Source organism: Marmota marmota, unplaced genomic scaffold (assembly GCF_001458135.2).
Source record: "Marmota marmota marmota unplaced genomic scaffold, marMar, whole genome shotgun sequence".
NCBI lineage: Eukaryota > Metazoa > Chordata > Mammalia > Rodentia > Sciuridae > Marmota > Marmota marmota.
Genome location: NW_026000240.1, coordinates 30,084,234 through 30,111,430, shown reverse-complemented (window position 1 = coordinate 30,111,430; position 27,197 = coordinate 30,084,234). Strand labels below are relative to the sequence as shown.

At 41.4% G+C, this 27,197-nt stretch overlaps 1 protein-coding gene across 5 annotated transcripts in view; it reads left to right on the top strand.

Annotated features, from left to right (window-relative positions):
- The first annotated feature begins 1,124 nt into the window (after window positions 1-1,124).
- The window catches only part of Tmem108 (transmembrane protein 108), a 295,713-nt gene continuing 269,640 nt past the window's right edge, over window positions 1,125-27,197 (top strand). For 3 of the 5 annotated variants that reach the window (XM_048794209.1, XM_048794208.1, XM_048794202.1), the window contains exons 1-2: window positions 1,125-1,248; window positions 8,836-8,951. The gene's annotated coding sequence lies outside the window, so the exon portion shown is untranslated. Of the gene's footprint in view, window positions 1,249-1,282; window positions 1,558-8,835; window positions 8,952-27,197 lie in introns of those variants that run through there. The other 2 variants (XM_048794204.1, XM_048794201.1) reach the window with 1 other exon arrangement.

Genomic DNA, 27,197 nt, shown 5'->3' with positions numbered 1-27,197 from the left:
AGCTGGTAGAGAAGGTATTGAGAATTTAGCATTTACAACTCTTGAACCTTGCTGGGACATTGTTAGGTAATAAGAGCTTGGTTATGCTGAATACCAAATGGATCTAGCTGGTTAGTCTGAAAACATAGAGGTTTGGGTCAAGTTTGAAAGATGGTCAGAAGCACTGGGCTTCCCGACTTGAAATTAGGGACAGAAGAGTGTCTGGACAATTTTTAAGATACCCAAGTAGGGCTATCTTACAACCCCTCTGTTTATGCTTGAATTGTCCAAGGTGCCTGTTAGCTCCTTCCATGTTTCTCCTGTATTCATCTTTGAGCTTGCCTATATAGTTCTATGACAGACTGTATGTTTCTAGGAAGCAGGGTCCACTTGCATTGGCTTCTCTGCTCTCTGTCCCAGAGTCTCTCACAGACACCCATTGCTGATCATTTACCAGGAGGGCAGACCTAGTGTCTCTTAGATGAACATTCTGTCTCTGCTTGTAGTTTCCAGACTCCAATCATTAAGTTGGCACAAGTTGCTACTCCACTGCCTATGGGTGGGTCACGTGGAAATTAAACACACCTTCCCTCAGCCACGACCAAACTATAGATGTCATCAGGACATCCCATGTTTTTGTCAGTCACTGGAATACTTTTCATCACTGGAGGAAGGATAAGAAAGGTCATGAAACTTTCAAATAGCATGTGCAGGGACTATAACCATCATTTTCTGACGGATGATCCTAAAATTGTGGTCCTCAGACCAAGAGCAGCGTCATCACCACCTGGAGACTTGTTAAAAAGGCAGAATCTCAAGAGTCCCCACCCCAGACTTTTGGGATCAGAATCCACATTTTAACAAGATTCTTAGGGTGATTCTTACTTAAATTAGAATTTGAGAAATCACCTGACTCAGTAATTGATCAAGCGAGCACCACTCAGCCTGGAAAACAGAGACTCAGCCCTTTGTGCCAGCCTCGCACCGGCTCAGCGCGGTAGCAACCGAACCCCTAGGGCCATCGGAGCGGGCGCTGCCGAGGGCAATTTGGTGATTGGCTGGTTTGGACACGTGACCGGCGCTGGGCATTCCATGCGACCGGATTGGCTCTCGAGGACGCTGACGGACAGGGCTGGGGCGGGCTAGAGCCCGGTCGGAGGGGAGCGCGCGGGGGCCAGAGGGGCGAAGGCGCGAGAGCGCGAGTGCGCGTGCGCGAGCGGCGGGGCTTTCTCCCGAGCCGTCGGAGGGAGCCGGAGCGCTTCTCCGGAGGTAAGCAGAGCCAGCGGCCAGTCCCCCAGTCTCTCCCATGCCCGCTCCCGCAAACCGGGGTGGGCAGAGCTGGGCGGGGCAGGGGAGGTCTGGGGTCCGCCTGCCCCAGGAGCCCGGCTGTGGGGAGGATGCAGTCCCAGCTCAGCCGCTTCTGTCGTTGCCTCGGTTTCCCTTTTCCTACCCTTTGATGCACCTCCCCATCCTCCCCACTGCGCTGCGGGTTCTGCCCGAGGGGGTTGCCCACCTGGCATTCTCGCCTGCGCCTTTGTTTCCCGCCCGGAGGGATGCTGGCATCGGTCCCCTCCCCAGGTAAAGGGTGCGGGTGGCGGGGCGGGGGCGTCACGGGCGCTGGACTTGGGCTAGACAGAAGGTGGCTTTCGTGCAGTGGGACCTGTCACATGGGAGAACAGTAGGAAAAAAAAAAATGTACTGTCACTTTGGCCGAGCCCCTGGGACTCGAACTAATCCGGTGGCTGCTGCGAGCGAAGCCGAATTCCTAGCGCAGCTGTGCGAAGGAGAGCCGCCAGTCTTGGCACGGGTGGGGGCATCGTGGGTGCACGGAACCCCGGGTGCTGCTCCGAGAAGGCTGCCCGCTGGACCTGGAACGCCAGCTCTCAGCCCAGAGTTTCACCGAAATGATCGCCTTGAGCCTGCTGAAGAAATCCAGACATTTGTTAAGAGACTAAAAAGAAACGAGAAAAAAAGAAAAGAAAGAAAGAAAAATAAATTAAAAGCAGTTGGGCACTGATGGAGCCGTTCTCAATGAGAGGCTACAAAAAAAGAATTACAGATAGAGCGTAACTGATGGCTGGTAAATGGTGAGGAGGGAAATGCCTGCAGTGAACTGCAGACCAGACCATCACACTGAGATTCTTCTTTAAGAATATAAGAAGGGGGTGTGTGAGAGGGGGGGAGTAATTTTCTGTAAATTTCTAGTGCTGCCCAAGTGACTACTTATTTTCAGCATGTTAATGGGCTATGGGGAGAGGGAAGGCAAGGTCTAAATTGAACCTACTCAGACTCCTTAATTCTTTGAAAAGTGTATGTTTAAACCATTTGGCTGCCAGAAGAGTTGTGGTGGGGGAGGGGGGAATATCTCCCTTAAGTCATACTTTTTAAAATTTTAATATTTACGTTTTAGCTGTAGGTGGATACACAATATTTTTATTTAATTTTTATGTGGTGCTGAGGATGGAACCCAGTGTCTCACGCATGCTAGCCAAGAACTCAACCACTGAGCCACAACTCCAGCCCTTAAGTCATACTTTGAATCATACTTTAAAAGGGTGAGGGCGTGTCCAGGAGTTTAGGAGCTGGTTAAACTCTGCAAGGTATCCCCCACCTCTACTCCATCTCCCCAGACTAGCAATAGCAAGGGCATATGGTATATCTTATAGTGAAACATACAAAGTCCCTTCCGTGTTCCACTGGTTAAGTATTTGGTTGGATATACCTGGCAACTACCCAGTAAGAAATGGTTCAACCGTCAGGACTTACTCTGGTATGAGATGGAACAAGAATCTTCACCAGACTTCTCAGAGTCATCCTGATACCACTTCAAAGCCCTTTGGTACTCTATCCTTCCTACAGAGTTGTGTTTCTTTAGGAAACAATCTGATATTCAGACATCTAAGACACACCCCATACTTGTGAAATGTCTTCCTTTGCTGAAAATTCAATTTACAAGCGAGTTAAAAAATCTTTTTTTGAGGAAGTGACACTTCAATTTGTTAGGGATATCAGCTTCAGGTTTATCAACTACAGCAAGTCAAATTTTGGTGGTTTTCTGAGATGAAGGAATGTGAAAGAACAGAAATTGCTGTGAAGCTCAATGGTACTTCACAAATGACCCTTGTAAAGTGAAATACAGATTGTCACCTGATGGATTGGAACACAAAGCAGATTGGTGGAAGTATTTAAGAACTTTGTGTTTTTCTTTTTTTTTTTTTTTCCTTAAGCTGGTATGTAGTGGGGAAGAGAATTTAAAGGGTGAAGTAGATGGCATAGTTTAAGAAAGCCATGCACTTTTGTTTTTAGAGAAAAATGTAAATTTTTTTGTATATAAACTACACAAAGGGCATACAATGTTTGTTTAAACAGTGGCAGGGTTTCCAACGGTTGAGAAACATTGATTAGGTTGTGCCAGGGCAACAGGAAGATTGGCAGGTTTAGTTCAACTCAAGGGAAGCAATATACCTCAGCGACCTTTAGGAACAAAGTTTTATTCTCTGATTCAATAAAAGCCCACTAGTGTTACTTTCAAGGGAACAACAAATTTATTTCCTTTCTGCGCCCTGGGTCAGGGACAGGGAGGATGAAGAGCTAATGAGAGAGATTAAAGTCCCACCTGCATGCCTAAGCACTAATGTCCTTTGAGGAGGATCTGTGTCACATTGTGTAAACATTAAGAGCCTTCATGTTGAAAAGCTCTGAGCACCGTCCTTAGGGTGCAGGCTGTAAGATAAAGCTGGAAAAAGCGGCCACAGGTGGGGGCACTGGGGTGAGATCATCTGATAGGGAAGCACTGGGGGAAAGAGGCTGGAAATGTTGAGTTCAGTGAGGCTCTGCCGCTTGCCTTTGGAGCCTTGAGAGGGCATTTCCAGACAGAGCTGCCTCAGTATTAATTATCCTGGCTGGGCTTCATATGGTTTCCAGAGGACCTGTGGTTCATATTACGGAGGGTCCTGTGGAGGTTACGTGTCTCCCTCGGGCTGTAAGCATCAGTTTTTCTTGCAATGTGCTCTAGAAAAAAAAGCCTCACAAAGACAAATCTCTACTGCTGTTCTTTCGGTCCTCGGTTCGTGTTAAGCACAGGCTTCAGAAAACAAGTTGTACCCTCCCTACCAGTAGATGGCACTGCTGCCTCTGGGAATTCCAGAAGAAGCTGGGCTATGGAGTTGTTAAACCAGCAGTGTAGATGGAGTCTCTAAATCTGGATTTTGAAAGGCTCTGCAAGCTTTCAAAGAGAATCTCAAAGAAAATATTTGTGCCTGTGTGCTGGGGATTGAACCAGGGTATTCTACCATGTAGCTACATCCCCAGTCCTTTTTATTTTTTATTTTGAGACAAAGTCTTGTTACATTGCTGAGACTAGCCTCCAATTTGGAAGCCTCCTGCCTCAGCCTCTTCAGTGCTGGGATTACAGGTGTGTGCCACCATGCCTGGCTCAAAGAAAATGGTTCTGAAAGCCATAGCTCATTATATGAGATAGAGGTAATGTGCCTTATTGTGATTACTTCCCATGTGTTTTTGAGGGCAGAAGGCAGAGGGTAAATAGATGATTAAGCATCAAAGCATAAGTTTAAAAGCATTCTGCATGTGTATTGTTGGTCAATGAAACATATTTAGATCATGATCTGATCAAAATTTCCAACAGTTTCATTATTTGTATTTATTTCATGTAAAGTTAATCTCTACAATGGATGGGACTATGGAAATAGTCGTATGATTTCTAAACTTGACCAACAAGCCAATAATTACATATTCTGAAGATAGCAGTGAATGTATTATTAAAAGTGCTGTGGAGTAATTACTAGACTTCAGGGCTGGCCACAGAAGATAGGTCAAAGTTATTTCAAGTTTCTTTTAAACTACAAAGTTTCTTTTAGATTTTTCTTAACTAATGCTGTTCTTTCAAGATGGTATTAACCACCCAAAACTTGAACTTTGGTTTTATTATTCTTATTAGTGAGGGTTCACATATGTATCTTCCTCCCCCATTTTGAAATAATTATGCTTGTTCTTTGACTAGTAGGGACTATTATTTGAGATGGAATTTTTAGACATGATATTTGAAGGAGGTAGGTGTTTTTCCCAGTGATGAAGAGGGCATAGTGCAGACCAAGGACCTCAGCTCTGACCTTGCCTGAGGTACACCACATTGCCTCTGGGTGCCCTTACCCCAGTCACCTGCTACCTTGTGCAGTCCCCATCTCATGCCTCAGCTTATTTCAGTTTTATTTCTGTCTCTTTTCAAGTGAACTGAGGAGCTGGTTTTGAATACCCACACCAAGTCCTAAAATTCCGCTGGTGCTGATAGTAGTAGTCACAATAGCTTTAGTGATACCTCATGATATGACCACAAATAAATCTCTGCCTCTCTGGGCCTCATTTTCCTCACCTGTTTACTGGGTTTGGTGAGAGGGTGTCCCTTCTAGGTTTAAAGTTATGCTTAGGTGATTCTCAGAAGACATTTCTGAATCCTCTGGAAATTTCTTATATAGAAGCTTTGTTCCTACTTTGGACCTGGGGTAAAAAGAAATCTTATTAATGTTTCTTCCCAGAGAAATGGTGGTGCAGTGTCAGAATCCTGACAGGTCAGAGTTGGAGAAAATGTTGGAGATGGTCTAACTTAACCTGCTCATTTTTTTAGACAGGGAGTTTCAACTCAGAGATGCATGAGTTGACCTCAGAAGTTGGTTTGTAGCAAAGAATCGGTCGGGGGATTAGGACCCAAATACAGGACTCACTACAGTCTTCTCTTCTCTAATGTCACCTTCCTTCACCTGTGTCCTGTGACATCAGGACACAGAAAATGCTGTGTCTGCAGGAATGGGTCAAGAAAGTCCTTTGAGGAATTTCTTGATACAGGATTTTAAAGTCCCAGCATGAATAGCTTTAGTATAGGCAGAAATCGAAGGTCAGGCTTTTCTTTGCAACTCTTTCTTTTCTTCACTTACTGAGGGTTGTTTTGCTGTGTATCAATGAGTTTTAAAACTTTTCTGCATATTCTTTCCTGTAAGAAAAAACTTCTATCATTCTAGAATAGTCATCCCCCAATCAGATATTCTTAAGTTGGGTCCCTGGACTCCCCAAGTCTGTGTGTACAGGAGAGCATTTACATATAATTCACTTAATTAGTTATTTTGTGCACTTTATCTTACCTGCAGTCCAACAGTTATTCTGAGAAGGGAGTCCTTGGGCTTCAACAGTCTAGCAAAAGGGTCTACCACACAAAAATAAGGTAAGGAGTCTAGAGTCTAGATTAGACTCTGGAAATTGCCAAGATGGAAGACCTCTCAGTTGTGGAACAAGGACATTATGGCGAAATAGTGTTGGGGTAGAGTCTAGGAATAAACCCGTGGAAGTTTTTAGGAACATTTTACCTTCATTAAAATGTTTGAAATTGGTCACCATAAGAAGATGCTAAGAATAGCATTTTACCCCATTTGAAGTTAATAATGGATATGCAAGTATTGATTTCCATTTTCATTCATCATTCCTTGCTTAATAGGTACTCTCCTAATTTCCCTCAAACACTTTCAAGTTCACTTGTTTTATTGGTGATGATGTGCATACCAAGGAGCTCCCATCTCCCACAATCGAATTTTATTTCCACATATTATTGCCTTTCTGATTTATGACTTGGAATTTTGACTCTTTCACTAGTGAGGTACTACATCTCATGTTCTATTGTAAGTTCCTAGGACCCACCAAGATCTTAAAGATGCAGAATAATTTACATGGCAAGGAGTAAACAAAAATTCCTTTCATTCCTTTATTTGTACCCACGGTGTAACACGGAAACCAGTGTTCCTCTTTAGTCCATTATTTTATGTCCCTTTACTATTTGCAATCCCTAATTCTCTCTTTTTACTAATTGTCACCAATTAGCACTGACTCAGAGTTTGTATATTTTGAAAGTAAAAAAAAAAAAAATGTTTTTTTTGCCAGAAGGAACGCAGAGGTTATCTTGTGTTCCACCCCCATTTTGGATACATGAGAAATTAATTTTGGCAGAGAATCATTGCATTGCAAGGGATGTTTTCTTGAAAATCTCTTGATCTGTGTCCTGTGACACTTGCCGGCACTGAGACCTGTGGTGATCCTTGCAGGTGAATGCCACCTTCTGGGATTTTTTTGGAGAATAGGCCAGAGTAATATTTGTTCTTTCTTTAGCTGGAGAATTAAACATTATGTATTCTTTAGGAGGTTATTGATCAAGTTCATGTAATAAAGAGAAAAGACCAATTTCTGTATTCTAGTCCTGGCATACTGCTAAGTGATTTTGAAATTGGAGCAGAGGCCAACACTGACTTCTCTGAGTTTCCTTGTCTGACCAAAAGGAAAGAGAGCAGTGACTACTTAACTTTTTTCTTGTTTGAAAATTTTATGACTCTATGAAATTCTAGACTGAATGCATCTTTAAAATGCTGGCTAAGCCAGGAACTCATTTACAATCTATTCAGGTGATTATCACTGCAAGAATTCTTTATATCTGCAAGTCACTTTGTGTATAAAATTTATGAAAATATTCTCTAATCCTGCATCTCTTTTCTATTCAAAGTGTGGGCAGAGGACGGCAGCGTTGACATCATTTGGGAACTTATTAGAAATGCAGTAGATCAGGTCTCACCCATGAAACTGACATCACCAAATCAGAATCTAGATTTTATCAAAATGCCTAGACTGTTCGCATGCACATGAAAGTCTGAGAAGAGCTGCTTGATTTCATTTTGAATCTTCCCTTGGCCCTGGGAGGGAGGCAGGGCATTTTACAGATGAGGAAACTGAGACCTAGAGTTAAGTAACTTAAGTCAAAGTTAGTGTGTTCATGTCTTACCCAGAACTCCCTGCTCTAACCTTAAAGTTATCTTCTTGACTGGGCTGGAATCAGCCTTGTATGGTAAAGATTGCTAGTTGCTCAACCCATGGGATTAGGTGTGGCTGTGTGATTGAGTTTTAACCAACCAACAGAATGTGCATGGAAGTGGAAAAAGTGCTGTAAACCAGTTTAAGCAGGAAAGGGAGACCACACACAGATGCAAATTCCCTTTCCCATTCCTAGCTGGCTAGAATGGAAAGAACCTCTCGGAACTTATGATTTAAAGATGCAGACCTGCTTCAGCCTGTGTACCTGGATCACTGTATTATGCCACCCCACTAATTGACCTCCACCCATCCTGTGTGCATGCAGGAACCAATACTGAACTTTTATTGAGCCCAAACCATTAATAGAGGTTTGGGTCTGTGAGTTAAGCACTTGGACTACTCTAACAAACTCACTCAAACAGTGGCTTGAGACTTGAGTGGTGGGTCCTTGTGTTAGGTAGCAGCTAGCAATGAGCAGTGAAATGCACGGCATGGTCACAAGTGTTCTTTAAATTACTTTAGGGTCTTCTTTAAACTTACTTCCAAAGTAGAGGAGAAAGCAAACGGTGGTAGTTAATTGTAGAAAATAAACAGGAGCAAAGGAGCTAATGGGAAAATACCTCAAAATAAAAGGATTAATGGGACTAACTCTTGACAGGGTCCACAGAAGATGGTCCCCAACTCTCCTGGCAAACAGCAAACAGTAATACATTTGGAGGTAGTGTTGTCTGCATTGTTGCTCTCTGCTCAGAGATGGCCCGCCCTCCCTCCCTCCCTCTCTCTCTCTCTCTCTCTCTCTCTCTCAAGAGTGCTTTCTGCCTAAGCCTCACTTTGCTTTTACTTTACTTTTACCTATTCTAAGTTCTCTTGCATGACTTTTGGTATTGAGTTCAAATTTTCTTTTGTTGAAACACAAGAACCAAGGTTTGGATTTTCAGCTCCCTGCTTTCTTGTGGCACTTGGACTGATGCAGTCATGCATTTTTTTACTTGGCAGTTGGTGATCCACTGGTCGTGGTCCAACATGCAGAAGTGAGCGAGTGGCGAACAGCAGAGCCGATGGGTCGTGAGGATGTAAGCGCGTTTGAAGGCTTCCACACCCTCTACTCCAGGGTAAGGCAAAGGCTCTCCTTGCCATTGTTTCTCTGGCTTTGCCAAGTCACAGGGGCTCTTGTCTCACCAGGCTTCTGGAGTCAGTGAAGTGGGACGCCCTGCCTATGAAAGGCTCCCACAGTTTTATTGATTTGACTCACAGACACCATGCAAATCAGCAATTATAAAGAGAAAATTGTGTTCCAGGAGATGCTATGGATTCTGTGTGTGGAAATGTCTCAGCACAGGAATTTTTAGTGAGTTCATATGGGAGGTGATTTCTATGGGAAGGGTTACTGGGCCTCTCTATGGGGTTCTGTAGAAGGGGGAATGGGATCTGGTAGCCTTTTTCTTGAAGCTAATCATATCGTTAGCTCTGCTCTCTCATATTTCTCTTGCCCGCTATCCTCTTTCTCCACAGATCACTCTGCTTAACTTTTCCTTTGCTGATCATTTTTTTTTTTTCTCCACGGAGGAAATAGCTTCCTGGTCTGGAGCATATTAGCACTAACAAAGCACATGGTTCAGTCTGTTCCGCTTTATTTCATCCAGTGTCACCGGAAGCCACATGCCCACTCATTCTCCATCTGCTTGTAGCCCCTGGTGCATGTGGCCACATCATACCCAAAGCTGAGTCTGAGTAATTGTTTACGCTGAAGATTTTCAAGACCAGCAGAAGCCTCCACTGTTGGGTGTGCCCTTCTCAGAGCTCAGGTGGAAGTCCAGGAAGGAAGGGTTGAAAAGACACCACTGTCTCTCTGAGCTCTCCAACTTCTAGAGCTTAAACTCAAACCAAACTAATTGAAAAGAAAATTATGATTAATGCTAATCTAAGCTGACCTAAGGATGGTTAAGAAAGAGGGACTGGAAGTTACAAAAAAAGAAGTATCAGCTGAAAAACCAGGTAGAGGATTGTTTTAAGCAGCTGGATTCAATACTGCAGAGGCCTTGCTAGATAATGTTCCATTACCCAGGCTCCAACAGAGGGCACCCAGAAAGGCTGATGTACTTAGGTGCCTCATGTGGCTCAGTAATGAGTACAATTTACTGAACAAAATAGACAATTAAGGGCTGCAGATCTCTGGAGATTCCCATAAATGTACATCATTACTGCTCTCAAGTGATGTGCGCGATTGGAGATAAGCAAAACAGGGAGGGAGAGGCAGCTGCTAAGCATGCCAGCCATGCGCGGGAGTCCAGGTGAGTGGCCGGATGCAGACCTCAGCAGAGGCCTGGAGGGTGCTCTCAAGAGGAACTGGCCTTTGCTAGGTTTTCTCATGATCATAGAGCCAGGCTTTGCTAGCCTCCCTCGTTGGCTCACATATAGATAGATAGCACTTGACTGGCATGTTTCTATGGAAATGCTGGACAAGGATCAAATTGTAGAGGAAGCCATATTAAACCATTGATGAGGGCCCAAAGGAAGTCATGCGGGAGATGCTGGGGCACCAGGGTTTTCCAGCCTTTGTGGTATTGATGTTTTGAAACAGGCAGTTCTAGTGTCAGCTGTCCTATGTCATTGTAGGAGGTTTAGCCACTAACACTAAATGCTGGTGACTCCCCCAATGGTTATGACTCTCTAAAACATCTCCAAACATGGCAGAATGTTTCCTGGGGAGCTAAATTGTCCTGATTGAGAACCACAGCTGAAGAATACAGGGGTTAATCTCGCTCCAAGTTTCTCTGGGCCTGTGTCCTAAACATTGAACTTTCTTTTGCTTCTGTTTCCCTGTCTGTACCTACAAACACCTTAGTAACTTGGCAGCCCCAGGAAGTAATACACATAATACCGTATGACTGACTGACTACCTGGGGGCTTTGTAAATGCTTAACAACTGTCCCCCCAGATTTTTAGGACCCCAAGAATCACTCCTGATCCTTCTGATGGTAATGACAGGAACTGGGAGAGTTTGAAGAGGGCTGGTTAGTATTGGGGGAAATGATGAACAGTGCTGGATTTCCAAATTTCCTTGAAAGTGTCACCTTCTAGTTCATTGCAGCGGTCTATTCTGGAGGAAGGCTTCCCTTTGCAAAGAAAGGAAGGGTAGGTGAGGCAGAAAGAAGGTTGTTCAGAAGAGCAGTCAAGGAAATTGCATTTGACAGTCAGGTGATCTCTTACTGTTAAAGTGACTCATGTATAATTAGACCAAAGGACAGAAAGACATAACCTCCAGAAGAAAGATATTTTCCCAAATGACTGCTGTCCCAGACCAATTTTTTTTTTTGCAAGTAATGTAATAAAGACCAGAGACTGGAGAGATTTGCTTTTATTACAGAACCTTTATATTTCTATTCCTTCTTCTTTTTTTTTGCAGGGGGGCGGGATATGGAAAAGGGTTATTGTCTTCAATATCTGACCTTGGAGGGATTAATAAAATGTTTAAATACAGCACGTGTTTTTTTGATGTTTCCAGTGCTATGTGTTGAAATGGTGAAGGAAGCTGTGATTTTGGCTTGATCTGAAGTAATCCACATTATTTTAGTAAAGAGCCTCAGTCTACCTCTCTAAGATAGGGCCAGTACAGGGATTTGATGTAAACTGTCCTGGCATATTTGAATTCCCCCCTTACTAAGTTTCTGGTCCCTGTGGTTATTAGACTTGTTCACAAAATTTATACCAACTGCACTCTATTCTGGATCTAATATGCAGAGAAGCCATTGTAGGGAGTCTTGCTTATTTGCCGTCTGCCACGCACTTATAATCCTATATGTGAAGCAAAACTTTAAGAATGCTTGAGGAGGATTCTACGTGCCTAGATGAAAGAGGCACTTCTACGTGGAAGACATGTGACAAGTGAAAGAAGCTTTACTTTGGTAGGAGTAGGCTGATGTTTGATGTTGAAAGGGGTTTTTTTTAGAGCCACTCAAATTGTGGTCCCTGGACCAGTAACATTAGAGTTACCTGGGTACCTATTAGATATGTACAGACCTAACAAATCAGAATCTCTAGGAGTGGGCCTTGTAATGGGTGTTTAACAGGACACCCAGGGAATTCTGATGGATGCTAAAATTTGAGAAGCACTGCTCTGTCTGATGGTTTCTGGTATAGTAACATCCTACAAAGTGTGTGTGTGTGTGTGTGTGTGTGTGTGTGTGTGTGTAGTGAAGGAACTGATAAAGTATTTTTCCAGGTGGTAAGAATGTACATGAGATTTTCTTGTGATAACCCAAATCATGTTCTAAGCACTTTCCTATAATTATACATGTGGGTAAATTCCAAGCTGCTACCCACATGTGGCTCTTTTGTTAAAATTGATTCAAGTTAAAATTCAGTTCTTCATTTGCACTAGCCACATTTCACATTGCTCTGCAGCCACATGTGGTTAGTGGCTACCATCTTGGACAGTGCAAATATAAAGCATGTCCATCATGAGAGTTCTGTTGGCTAGCACTGCTTCAGTCTGTAAAGATTCCTATTTGCTGGAAACCCACATTTGTAGTGATAGTTATAACAAGACCTCTCAACTCCATTAAAACAATTCTTTCAAAACCAAATGTTTCCTTCCTTGGAAGACTTTCAGTCTGTAAGTGTATGGTGCTGAACTTTTTACCTTGCTACAGTATCCATCTGCTACAAAAAGTGCCCTGGGTCTGTCTGTCTGTCTGACATAATCGAGTACACTGACTGTAAAATATTTGCCCTTTAATCCAAGGCTGCTGATCTGTCTCTTTCCATTTGGTCTCTCCGCGCCCTGACCCTCAGTGGTGAGGCTTGTTTGTACAGAATGTCTCTCTTGATATTGCCTAGAGCTTTACAAAGAGTCTGGAAGAGGTGACAAGAGAATTTTCACCTCTCCCTCTTCTAAGCCCCAACTTGGCTCAAAAAAGTGTTTCATAAGAGAGTATTAATTCACAAGCTCAACCTCTGAGGAGTTATCCCCTTAAGAATTAGTCACTAAAGCAGATTTTCCAACAGACATATTACAGCACACATTTACTAATTAAGCCCTTTAGCAACATGGAAGGATTTTTAAGCTGATATTATCTATTAATATTACCAGTATTGCTCAGAAATTGTCCTTATTAGAACAATTGGAAAGATATGGAAATAAGACACACTTTTAAAAATACATGATTCAAAGCTAACTAAGCCCCAAACTGTTTTGCATGGTAGAGGGAAGGAGAAGGAGTTTGTGTGCCATGAATATTATTGTTGGAGTGGGGTGGGGACTGGCATTGATTCTTGGATAGCCTTAACTGGTACTTCTGATGGACTACATTTTATTGTCTTTCTCTCGCGCGCTCTCTCTCGCCCAGACAATCCTCCTGTCTGGGCTTCCTGAATAGCTGGAACTACAGGTGTGCACTGTACCTCTGGCTCCCTTTATTTTTAAAAAGACTTCATTTTTTTGGATCCAGTTTTAAGTTTAAGCAAAATAAAGAGAAAGGTACAAGGATTTCCTGTATACTCTGCTTCTACACATGTATAGCCTCCCTGTTATCAGCATCTCCTCCCAGGATGGCACATTTGTTACAACTGATGAGCCTATATTGGCACATCGCCATCACCCAAAGACCATAGTTTACATTATAATTCACTCTTGGGATTATGTATTCTTTGGATGTGGGTCAATGTATAATGTTGTGTACACACTATTATAGTATCATTTTATTTTATATTTTATTTTTTTGGTACTGGGGATTGAACCCTGGGGCATTTCACCATTGAGCTACACCCCCATCCCTTTTTAATTTTTATTTTGAGACAGGGTCTCACTAAGTTGCTTAGGGCCTCACTAAGTTGAAGAGGCTGCTGAGACTGGTGATCCTCTTGCCTCAGCCTCTCAAGTTGCTGGGATTACAGGTGTGCACCACTGTGCCCTAAAAATACTGTGTTCCCATTCATATCTCCTTTCCCCACTTCACCCCACCAACCCCCTGGAAACTCTTGATATTTATTATTTTTTCTATTTTGGCTTTTTCCAGAAGTGATATAGTTGGAACTGTATAGTATGTAGCCTTTTCAGATTGGTGCTTTCTTTTAGTAATATGCATTTAAATTTCCTCCATGTCTTTTCATGGTTTGATAGCTTTTTAGTACCAAAGAACATTCCATCATCTGATGTACACGGTTTATTTTTATATTCACCTACTGAATGATATCTTGGTTGCTTCCAAGTTTTGTCAGTTATGAATATAGTTGTTCTAAATATCCATGTACAGGTTTTTGTGGACATAAGTTTTCACCTCCTGAGGGTGAATTCCAAGGAGCATGACTGGGAGAATCATGTGGTAAGAGTATATTTTGTTTTATAAGCCAAACTCTCTTCTAAAGTGGCGGTACCATTTTGCATTCCCACCAACAGTGAATGAATTTCTGTTGCTGCAGCATTTGGAATTGTCACTGTTGTGGGTATTGGCCATTCTAATAGGTCTGAGTGGTATTTCATTATTGCTTAAATTTCCATTTCCCTGATAACATGATATGGAACATCTTTTCATGTGCATATTAGCCCTTGGGGTGTCTTTTTTGGTAAGGTGTCTATTAAATCTTTAGCTTATTTTAAAATATCATGTTGTTAATCTTATTGTTGAGTTTTAAGAGCTCTTTGTATATTGTGTGTATCAATCTTTTATCAGATATGCTTTTGCAAGTATTTTCTTGCAGTCTGTAGGTTGTCTTCTCATTCTCTTACCATTGCCTTTCAGAGGGCAAAATTTTAAATTTTAATAAAGTCCAGATTATCAATTATTTCTCTTATGGATTGTGTCTTTGGTTTTATTTCTACCTTACCCAAAGTCATTTAGGTTTTCTCCTATCTTCTACATGTAGTTTTATGTTTTGCATTTAAGTCTGTGTTTCATTTTCAGTTTTGAAGTCTATAAGGTCTGTATCTATTTTTTTTTCTTTTTGCATATGGATGTCTGGTTGTTCTGAAAAGACTTTTTGCTCCATTGTATTGATTAGCTGCATATGTTTATATGGGTCTATTTTGGGGCTCTTTATTCTGTTTCATTGATTTATATGTCTGTTCCTTCTCTAATACCATACTCTATTGATTATTATAACTTTACAGTAAGTCTTGAAGTCATGTAATCTCAGTCCTCCAGCTTTTTTTCTTCAATATTGTGTTGGCTATTCCAGTTCTTTTGTTTCTCCATGTAAGTATTTGAATCAGTTTGTTGATAGCCAAAAAATAACCTACTGGGATTTTTATTGGAATTGCATTGATTCTGTAGATCAAGTTAGGAAGAACTGACATATTATTAAGTCTTCCAGTCCACAAACATGGGATATCTCTCCACTTATTTAGTTGTTCTTTTATTTTTTTTTATTTTTACATTTTTCTTTTATTTTAGTTTTCCTCGTACACTTATGTACTTTAAGATATATACCTATATATTTGATTATTGGGGGTACTAACATAAATTATACTGTGTTTATTTTAACACATGGAGAATGAACAGGATGCTTTCAAATGAAGAATGGTCATAGAAGAAGTCAGGAGAGAAATCAAAATCCCTGGGACACTATGAAGGCAATTCTAAGAAGAGAGTTGGTGGCATTGAATCCCTACATTTAAAAAAAAAATAGATCACAAGTAAACAATCTAATGTTTCATCTGAAGCCCTAGAAATGTAAGAACTAATTCCAAAACCAGTAGAAGAGAGGAAATAATTAAGGTCAGAGCCTAAATTAATAAAATAGAAAACTGAAAAACACAAAGGATCAATGTAACAGAGAGAAGATCCTTTGAAAAGATAAGCACAATTGATAAACCCTTATTCAAACTAACCAAAACAAAGAGAAGACCCAAATCAACAAAATTGAGATGAAAAAGAAGATATCATCAGACACTTCTGAAATCCAGAAGATCATTAGGAGAACTTCTTGCAAATCTATATTCCAATAAGTCAGAAATTACAGAAGATACTGACAGATTTCTAGAAACATGTGACCTAGCCAAATTGAACCAAAAGGATATAAAAAATATAAACCAGCCAATATCAAACAATGAGATTAAAGCAGTAATTAAAAGTCTTTCAACAAAGAGAAGCATGGGACCAGATGAATTCTCAGGTGAGTTCTATCTTGTGCAAAGGCACAAGATACAATCAGACCTTTAAAGAAGAACTATTACCAAGCCTTCTCAGATTATTCAATGAAATATAGAGGTAAGGAACACTCCTAAAATTTATTCTATGAATACCAATGACATTCCTCATAGAACTAGCAAAAACAGTTCTAAAATTCATATGGAAGGAAGGATTAAAGACCCAGATTATAAGAGCTGATACTAAAACCACATAAAGGATAAAGGTACATTAAGGTAAGAAAATTATAGACTGATATCCCTCATGAACGTAGATGCAAAAATCCTTAATAAAATATTAGAAATCTGCATTCAAAAACACATTCTGAGAAGATAATACACCATGATCCAGTGGGTTTAATTCCAAGGATGCAAGGTTTGTTCAACATACACAAATCAACAAATATAATTCATTACATAAACAGAATTAAGCAGAAAAAAATCCCCCACAAGTTCATCTCAATATATGCAGAAAAAGCCTTTGATAAAATGCAGTACCCATTCATGTTGAAAACACTGAAGAAACTAGAAACAGAAGAAACTTACTTCAACATTGTAAAGGTCATATATATGACAAACCGAAAGCCAACATCATAATGAAGAAAAACAAAGCATTTCCTCTAAAATAAGGAATAAGATATGGATGTCCACTCTCAGAATTGATTATTATTATTATTATTCTATTCAAAATAGTTATTGAAACATTAGTCAGAGCAATTAGGCAAGAGATACAAATAGTAAAAGAAGAAATTATATAATCTCTGTTTGCTGATGACATGATCCATTATGATTTAGATATGAGGTGTCCCTCCCAAAGCTCCTATATTAGTGTAGGAATATTCAGGGGCAAAATGATTGGATTATAAGAGCTGTAACCTAATCAGTCTATCTAGTTTGAATGAACTACTGGGTGGTAACTGTGGACAGGTAGGTCATGGCTAGTAGAAGAGGGTCACTGAGGACATACTTTGGAAGGGTTCATCTTCCCTATGATGACCACCGTGAGGTCAGCAGATGTCCTCTGCTTTTTCTAACCTTCCACCATGATGTTCTGCCTCCCCTCAGGCCCAGAGTGATGGGGTTGGCTGATCGTGGATTGAATCTCAGAAACCTTGAGCCCAAAATAAACTTTTCCTCTTCTAAGTTAGTCTTGTTGGGCATTTTCATCACAGAGATGTAAACCTGACTAATACATGATCCTATAATTAGAAGACACAGCAAATTCTACCAGAAGGCTTCTAGAACTGATAAACAAATTTAGCAAAGGCACAAGATACAAGATCAACAAAATCAATAGCTTTTTTTACATTTCAGTAATGAATCTACTGGGAAAGAAATAAGGAAAACAATTCCATTTACAGTGACCTCAAAAATGTTTTAAAAAGACTCGGGAATAAATATAATCAAAGAGGTGACAGACCTTTATGATGAAAATTTTAGAACATTGAAGAAAGAAATTAAAGACCTCAGAAGATGGAAACACCTCCCCTGTTCTTGGATAGGCAGAATTAATATTGTCAAAATGACCATACTACTTAAAGTAATCTACAGATTCAATGTGATCCCCAATCAACATACCAATGACATTCCTCATAGAACTAGAAAAAACCAGTCCTAAAATTCATATGAAGGATTAAAGACCCAGAATAGCCAAAGCAATACATTGTGTTTTTAATTTCAAATTTTCTTGTTCATTGCAGGTATATAAGAAAGCAATTGACTTATATATATATATATAACCTTGTATCCAGTAACCTTGCTATATTCACTTATCTTGTTCCAGGAGGGTTTTTGGTGGTTGTTGTTCTTTAGTTTTGTTTTTGTCATTTTTTTTTCAGATTTTCTACATAGACAATGTTGACATTTTTGTGAACAAAGGTAGTTTATTTCCTCCCAATCTTTATACTTTTAATTTTCTTTTCTTGTCTTACTACTTTAGTTAGTATTTTTCTATACAATGTTGAAAATAAATAGTGTTAGAGACATCCTTACCTTCATCCTGAACTTAGGGGGAGAGCTTTTAGTTTCTTACCATCAAATGATGTTAGTTGTAGGTGTTTGGTCTGCCCTCTTCAGTGTAACTTTTCTTACCTACTTTTGCCCTGAATGTTGGAGGAGTATGGTTAACATTTTGGTAGACTGAATCATGTTGAAGTTTCCTGTCCAGGATAGGATGTTTAGCATCCCTGATCTCTAAATGCTCATGTTACTCTTAACAAAATAATTGTATCAACCAAGATGTCCCTCCACATTCCCAAATACTTATGCTTGAGAATAACACTGCTTAGAGAGATGAATGTGATGTGATGTGTGTGTGTGTGTGTGTGTGTGTGTGTGTGTGTTTTGGGGGAGAATAGCTGTTAGAGTCAGATGAAAGACCATGGGCCTCTTACGATGAGAAAGTAGTCTGGCCAGCCCTCCTGGAGACAAGACTTACCTCAGAAGCAAGAAAATTGTTCATGATCTGTTGTAGCCCCAAGATGTATCTGCACTACCTATTTTTAATTGATCCACATTTTACTTCTTTACCATTAACATGGCTCAGCATTCCCATTTTGGCTCTGTTCCTGCTCCTCCTTTTTGTCTCTGTAGTCTAGTTGACCATCTATGAATGGACCTACTCTGGAAGAAGGAATGAAGCATTCTACTGGTAAAAGCCCTCGTGCCAGAAATCTTAGGGATGCTAATGTTCTCTCCTGGTCTAGACAGCTGTGGGTCCAGGACTACTTTGCTTCAGTAAGAAGTGTGGTCCTGATGGTTTCTCTAGAAGAGATCAGTGGATAGAGCATGCTAGATGGATAGAACGTGCATCACCTGTCTAGTTTATAGGCTCTGGGTTCTTAACTCCTAGAATTAATACAGTGTTTATGGGTTATGAGTATCATAAAGAATTGAAAGTCTACATGTGTAGTAGCAATTGTGAAAAAGCCTGAATCCATTCTTTCCTTTGAGATGTTTGGTTATATTCCAGTGCAAAATGGTAGGGAAATTGCTGGAGTAGATGACTGGGAAATGGGGACTTGTATTTTCCATACAGATATATTATTTTTTTTTTTTTTGCATCTGTCAAATTTGATTCTCTCTGCCACACATGTATCCCACAGGAATAATGGCTAGGTGACTGTATAAATGTTGAAAGACATTTTGACATCTTTGACAAGTGTTATTCAACAGCTGGGTTGGTAAAGAAAAATAACTCGATATTACTCTAAAAATAAATTGCATATTAATGTTGATATCTGGGGGGGATTACTACCTTATTAAAATGGACTTATAATTCTTTTACATTATGTTGGGCTCACTGTCCCACCCCTGACTGTGGAGCATTAGCTTCATTTGCACCAGTGATTGAATGACTTAACAAGGGAATGCATTCTGCTATTGCAGAAGGCTCCGTCTTTATTTCTGATTCTGTGTCAGGGTAGGAACGATGGTTCCAGCTCCATTTGGACTTACACAGCTGTAAGTGGTGTGATCCAGGGCAGCACAAACAGCTCATCATTTCATTGAATTCACTTAGGTCTCTAGCACTTCTTAAGTAACTGGATCATGGTGGCACCACATACAGAGAATCAGTATTTCGTTAAAGGGATACGCTTTTGTTCAAAGATAGTCCCAAAGAAAGGGAGTTCAACAGGGCTTCTTCAGCTACTGGTTGAGGGAAGAATCTAGTTTGTTATTGAAGGGTGATGAGGATCAACTGTCTTTCCCAGCTGCTGACTGCTGAAGTGAAAAGAACAGAGATGAATCATTTGCTCCATTTTCTCTTTCTGCCTCTGTGAAGGTCCCTGTCCCCTCTATGGAGGTTTTTAAAAAAAAAAATGTAAAGGGAAAATATAGAATTGTGCCTAATTAATTTTAACATATATCCATGTTCTTCTGAACAGGAAGATTTATATATAGATAGCCACATGTTGCCAGAAGATTAAAATCTTCCATTTAAATTTTAAGGAAGCACTAATCACACAGTATAAACCAAAGATAAAGCAACTCAAATTTGTGCATATACAATTTATTTTTGCAAAAATAAAACAAAATTATGTGAGTTCTCACTGATTCGGGAATTTATTTGCAGCCCCTTGATGAAAATTCTGGAGCAACGGTAAATACATCTGTTCTCCCTCGGGTGTAAAGAGATTCTGAAAGATATCTGAGCGCCTGGCATCCTAAATCTTTGAATCGAGTTCTGCCACAGGCAACTAACTCCCTATTAGGTTACTGGGGGATAAATGTGCTCTGAGGCAGACAGGGACTTTGGGTGCAGATGCTTGAGGGCTAACATTGAAACCCCTCCTGCTGAGCTGCCCTGTTCTTCTTGTGGGCCGCAGAGAGAGGCCACCTTTCCCTCCCAAACCCACTGAATCTTGGCTATTCCCTTCCAAAGAGGTGAAGCCGTGGTTGATATAATGTCCTCCAAGTGGACACATTCCTATGATTACATACTTAGCACCCATCAGGCAGGGACGAAGGCAGACAGGAGCACGCTTCCCCTGGCCATCAAGAGCCATCCCCTTTTCATTGAAAAGAACTTATTGGACCACTTCTGAAAAATCTCAGTTATTGACATTAGTGCAATATTTGCCAAACATTAAATGGTAGGATGTTATTTAGAAACGCTCAACTTAGAAAACAGTGTTTTTACTTGGAGAAGCTCATACTGCATGTAAGTATGGTCCTACTGGATTTTAACTTTTGGTTCCTTATGGAGTGCTTCCATATGCCCCTTCATCTTTTCCTTCCTTCTGTGAACCTCAGTTCTCTTTGTCTCTTTTCTTAGGTCTTATTTACAGAGTTCTGTGTCTCCCAGGTGGCTGCAGGACAGATGCGTGGGCATGAAGGCTGTCCTCAGGCAAACTCCAGCTTCCTATGTACAAGTTTATCCTTTACCCAAACTGGTCCTTGGTCCCATTCAGTCTTCTTTGCATAGAATGCCCCTTTCTTAATTTTTTCAGTGACCATGTGTCACTGAATAGATACACTTAGGCATGGTCGATAGACCTGGCATTACTATTACCAAACAGATTTCCATCCTGTCTTTATCAGTTTTTATTTCCCCAAGGTGACCTTGGAAAAAATATATAATACTTCTCAGCCTCAGTGTTTCTATTGTTAAAAAGGAATTGCAATATCTACCTTCTAGGATGCTTAGGAGCATGGTAGTTGGGGTACTCTCCTGCCCACATCCTCTTTTCTGTCAGGCCCAGCACTCTGCACAGGTACTTGCTGATGAGCATTTCAGAGCTGGTTTCCATCACAGCTCTTGAGTAGCCATCCCCTACCCGCTGCTTTTACACCTCCGATAGCCACATCTTTCTTTGATAAGACCCCAGCCCCCAAACACTATCAGAAAGCTCCTACAGGTGCATTCTCCTCCCTCTACCTGTGTTTGTGAAAATTATGTTCAGGGATTCTCATGGTGTCCAAGTGTGTCTGGTCACATCAGCATGTCACAGCTACTCTATATAGCCTTGGGCACTGGTTCGTTTTCTCAGTTGTTTCCTCTTGTGGAAGGTGAGATTTATCATGAAGATCAAGTGCTGTGGTCATAGCCATTATTGTACAATAATACCGCTTTAAAATAAAGTTTTCCAAGGTCCAAACAACCGGCTTTTATTCTACACATCATTTAATAAAATGCAACATGACGTGAACAGAGCTGCCTGGGTAAGCCCTCTGAGTTTATTTAAGCTTTACATTGATTCTCAATTATAACATGTTGAGCATGAGTGAACCTGTCCGAGTCCTCAGACAATGGAGATGCTCTCCTGGCGGCTCTGCTCTTCTCTCACTGTCCAGATGAAAGCATCTTGGTGTTTCTTTTGTTCATTGCGCTTAAAACGTTTTCAACCTCTGGCTCCAATGATGTGAGCCACCTGTGAGTTCTGAAAGTTTTGGTTTATCTCACAGCCTACCTCTTATCCTTTCTCTTTCTTACTCCTCCTCCTCTTTCTCTCTTTTCCTTATTTTATCCTGTATCCAATTAAGGCTTTTACATTGTTCTCTCCTTAGAGCAAGAATAGCCTAAGTACTTGTGATGTTTTTCTAGTTCGATCTTTTGTTTTTAGTTAGTAACATGGGCTGGTAGTTTTGTATACATGTGTGGTTCTCATTGAATGAACTTAGTCTCTTTTCTTTTTGATGAGAATGCATGAGAATGACTATTTGGTTCTTCTGCACTCTTTGGTTTTCACATATTATTAATTGAACCCTTATTGGTTATCTAAATTTTGTGGTACTATTTTCCCTTCAGCCGTTTTGAGTAAACTGTTTAAAAGGCCATAGGAATATTGGGGTGTAAAGGGATTCAGTAGTATATATTCTTCTTCTCCGTTCCTTCTTTTGGGGAAGAGTTAAGGCAGATTGTTTAATTTTGGCATCACATTAGAAAGTTTATCTAGCCTAACTTTGTTGAATAGCTAGGCAGCAGAATCCCTCTTCCCCCTAACATTGTTACTCCATGGAATAATGGAAGGGCTGCTTGAGTTTGGGCCTTTTAGAGGGGGGGAGGAGTGGGTGGTAAGGATACACTGTGAGACTGGGTGGCACAGGTGACTAGTTAATCCTTCTGAAGGGATTAACCCAAGCCTCACCCCTGTGTCCTTCCTCACTAGAAATATTTATAGTTGGAGCAAGTCATGCATTCTTGCAAGCAAGCGAGCATGCTGATTTTATTAAACTATTGATTTTGAATTTTTTTTTTTCAAGTGTAGGCACCAGGAGCAGAAAAGTGAATGGGAGGAGAGATGCACGCAACTGTTGTGCTGACCCTGGAGGGCTGAATGTCTTGCTCCGCCTGTGTTTCTAGATCCCTGTACCTCCCGCCCTCATGGCCAGTCAGAACTTTCCTCCAGCTCCTGGAGGCTCTCCCCCTGTTCTCTCAGGAATTAGGAAAAGACCCAGCCTAGGAGGACTGACAGCCCCTCGGAGCTTTCACTCCAGAGGAAAGCAGAGGGCTCGCTGCGGCTCTCCCCTGTTCACCTCTCAGGCTGCAGCACACAGGCACTGTGGAAGGCACATAGTAGGAGCCCTGGGTGTGGGAGGGTTTTAGCTGCCCAGCTGTCAGAATCCTGCTGCCATCAGCTGCACTTTCTGCCGCAGCCATTCGGTTGGGCTGCTAGGCAGGCCACTGAGTGCTGCCGCTACTCACTTGTGCCTGTGGGCCTCTTCCCAAGGGCAGGATGTGGGGGCTGTCCCCTGGGAGCAGCGACTAATCAGTGCCAACCGCAAAGGCCCTTTCATGGTTTCCTGGGGCCAATCTGTTCCTGAGCTCTGCTTCTCAGGAGGGTGACTTTGTACCAGGTTGGAATTTCCCCCTGGATCGTGCATCTTTGTATCCACAGTTAGACTCTAGACAAGGTCCACGGCCCTGTGCTGCTTTTGCATTCTTTGTCTTGTCCACGCTGTGGAAGGCACATAGTGGGAGCCCTGGATTTTGGAGGGTGTCAGTGTTACCACAAAATATAACCAAAGACAGGGTGGCTGAATAAGGAACTTACTTATTTGTTACTGTTCTGGAAACTGCACGGCTGAGCTCATGATGCCAGCATGGTCAGGTTCTGGTGAGGGTCCTTCTCTGGTACTTCTTGTTGTATCCTCATATGACAGAAAGCAGGAGAGAGCATGCTGGGGTCCCTTTTATAAGAGTACTCATCTCAGTGGTTCCATCCTCATGACCTCGCTCCTCCCACTCCCACAAGTCGACTTCCTAATGCTATCACGTTGGATGGGGGCAGTCAGGATTCCAACATGTGAATCTGGGTGAACAGGAACCTACTAACACTCATCCATCATAGCCGTCTGTCTTACTCACTTCATTTATTTACACTCACTTGGCATTATGTTTTTACTCAGTCTGTGTATTCAACAGCTACCTGTCTGGTTTCTGCTTGAAGGGGTATTTTTCTGGAAGGGCCCTTGTTCTGCATGCATTGAAAGCAATCTGCCTTCTGGTTGAATTTTGCATATCAGGCAGCTGCATCTTAACCTTCACTGTTTTTGTAACCTGGGTCTCACTGGTCCCACTTCAGACCCCCAGGGCTTCCTTTCTTTCACCACAGGAGATGCAAGGGGCCTGGGTTTTTTCACATCCAGTCAGTTAAATTGACTATGTGGCTGTAGAGCAGGCAGGTCACCTCTTGTGATGTGCTTTCACTCAGAGGATGTGAGTTAGCCTCGCGATCAGAAAGGTTACCCGGTGGGACTCCTCTGCTCAGACCACTTGCTCAGTCCCTTGCCGCAGTCTGGCTGGGCACAATTCAGGAGCCACTTGTCAAAAGAAATGAACTTTATTTTTAGAACCACACACGCCAAACAAAACAGCTCCTCAGGAAAAACCCTCAGAGCTCAACTGCCACCATCGGCTTCCCCCAAGCCTCTCAACCTCCCCCACTCCTCCTGCTCTTGAGGCCAATTGGCTGGGTCACGTGGGCGGAGCCAAAAAAGTCCCCCAATGAGCAGCTCATGGTCTGAAAGGGCAGGGAAACAGCCCAATGAGCATCACCTCAGAGGAGCCAATCAGCTAGATGTTGCTGGGGCCGCTGTGAGCCAATCATCAGCCGGCAGCTGGAAGTTTGCTGGGGCCCCTTTGGCTGTGGCTCTCAACAGTCCCTGGAGTCTCAGGGGTAGAGTCATTGTTTTCATTAGTTTGTCCTCATGTTTCATATATATATAAATTTTTTTTTCCCCTAGCCAGATTCTTTCCTTTGAGGGGCAGGGACAAGACCTAATTCTCATGTATCCTTGGTCACCCTTATTTTCCCTGTAGACCAAGCATAAAGCTCACAAAAGTAGGCGATCCCTAAAAGTTGTGACCTAATTAGGCCCACGTATTTATAGATTGCAAGAGGAGAAATGGCCTTAATAACATCAGCATCTAAGCGTTCTTCTGGAGGTGTTCTGGTTTACTGCCTCGGTTCTGATCATCATGTTATTCATTTCCTCCTCCCTCTTTTCATTACTTGTGTGTAAGGAGCAAGGGGGTCCAAATGACCCCCTGGTGAAGAGGACAGACATCAAACAAATAATTGTAAATCTGATGAGAACTTTGAGTACCGAGAGCTACCTTAGGGCCTAGGAAGGTTTTTATGAGGATTAGATGTTTAAGCTGAGCATTTTCAGCCCAGAGAAAGAAGGGATGATGGGTAGCCCCTGTATAATGGAGCATAGCCCTCCCTGCCTTGGGATAACTCCTGTAAGTGTCATAGGGCTGCTATGAAGGCACTCATCAGTGAAGTACTTTGATCTTCTTAAATCTTATTGGGATACATGGCTTAACTATTCCATGAATATCTTACATTTTGATAATTATTATGGTCAGAATGTTTGTGTTCCCTCTGCCAAATTCATGTGTTGAAATCTAACCCCAGGGTGATGGTATTAGGAGGAGGGGCCTTTGGCAGGAAAATAGTTCATAAGGGTGGAGTCCTCATGAATGAGATTAGTGCCCTTATAATCAGAGGCCAAAGAACTGGCTTGCCTTCTTTCCACAGTATGAGGATGCAATGAGAAGTCAGTACTCTGCAGCCTGGAAGAGACTTTCATCAGAACTTGACCATTCTGCCTCCATGATCTTAGACTTGCAGCATCCAGAACGGGGAGAAATAAATATTTTCAAAGAAAATATTTTTTAGTTGTAGATGGACACAACATCTTTATTTTGTTTACTTCTATTTGGTGCTGACAATCGAACCCAGTGCATCATATGTGTGAGGCAAGCGCTCCACCACTGAGCCACCACCCCAACTAGAGAAATAAATTTTTGTTATTAAAAAACACCATCTGGGGCTGGGGATGTGGCTTAAGCGGTAACGTGCTTGCCTGGCATGCGCGGGGCACTGGGTTTGATCCTCAGCATCACATAAAAATAAAATAAAGATGTTGTGTCCACTGAAAACTGAAAAATGAATATTAAAAAATTCTCTCTCTCTCCTCTCTCTCTCTCTAAAAAAAAAAACAAAAAAAAAAAAAACACACACACACGCCATCTATGGTACTTTGATATAGCAGCCCTAACTGATTTGGACAAAAATGGACTTCCTCCTTATGTTTTGATAATGAGAAACCTTATGTGTATTTTTCCTTGCTTGCTTCTTATGAAGCAGTATACAGTGTTTTAGAATCCTTCCTCCTTCTAGAGTAGTTACTGCATCCTCTTTTGTTGGCTTTCTTAAACCTGTGATCATTTATGTCCTTTATAAACTCAATCTTTTTCAACTTCCCATAGATCACTAGGACTATATTTAATTAATTTGTTTATTTATATTTAAAAAAATTTTAAACCTTATCCTACAGAGTGATAAAAATGAAGGAATCACAATTTAGAGGAATCGAGAGTAACGAAAAGATAATTGATGACTAAGGAAGAATGTTAATAAAAATTGTAAAATACAGAATAAACCTCAGAGGCTCTGAGATGAGCCCAGAGAGTTTCCGCTTGAGAACTGAAAGAGGTTCTTTTGTCTTTCTTTCCTAACTCTTCCAGCCTCTTTGCATATGTGATCTCAGACATGCCAACTGACATGGCAAACACTCATCTTACATTCTCACACACTTTTTATATGACATGCATGGGTAAAGGAGGGAGGCAGGGGATAGAGTCTGCCAGAGGGGAGGCATCAGGAAGCAGCTGGCCTGACCTGTAGATACAGTCGGTATCCGTATCATATTTGTACACAGAGTTCTATCAAAGAGAACTGCTTTTTTTTTTAATTCTCTATCAGTTTGCAAAAAAATGATAGATAAGGAAAATGTAACTTTTCCAAGATCGAACATGAGGAGGATGCCTTAATCCTCATCCATCTCATTAATCTGGTTAATGGATTTTTGAGCTCTAAGAAATTGTCCTCAAAATGTAACATTTAAGGGCATTTTTCTGGGTAGTTCTGTTTTCATCAGATTCTCAATGGGGTATGATAAAATCATTATAAAGAAAGAAGATCTAAATACGAAAGTAACTGAAAAATATTTAATGAACATCTGAGTAGAAGTAAATACAGTACAGTGATTATAAAATTCAACATAATGTTATTGGCAAGAATTGGCCTTCAGAGCACTGTGGTTGCCTGGGTCTGTGGTATAACTGGAGGGTGGTTTGACACCATATATAAAATTATAAAATGTCTATGCACTTTGACTCAGCAGTTCAACACCTAGTATTTGCCCAGAGCAAGAAATTGCATGGCTGTGAAAAGTGGCATGCACAGAGATACCCAATGTAGGTTTGTGTTACATAAGA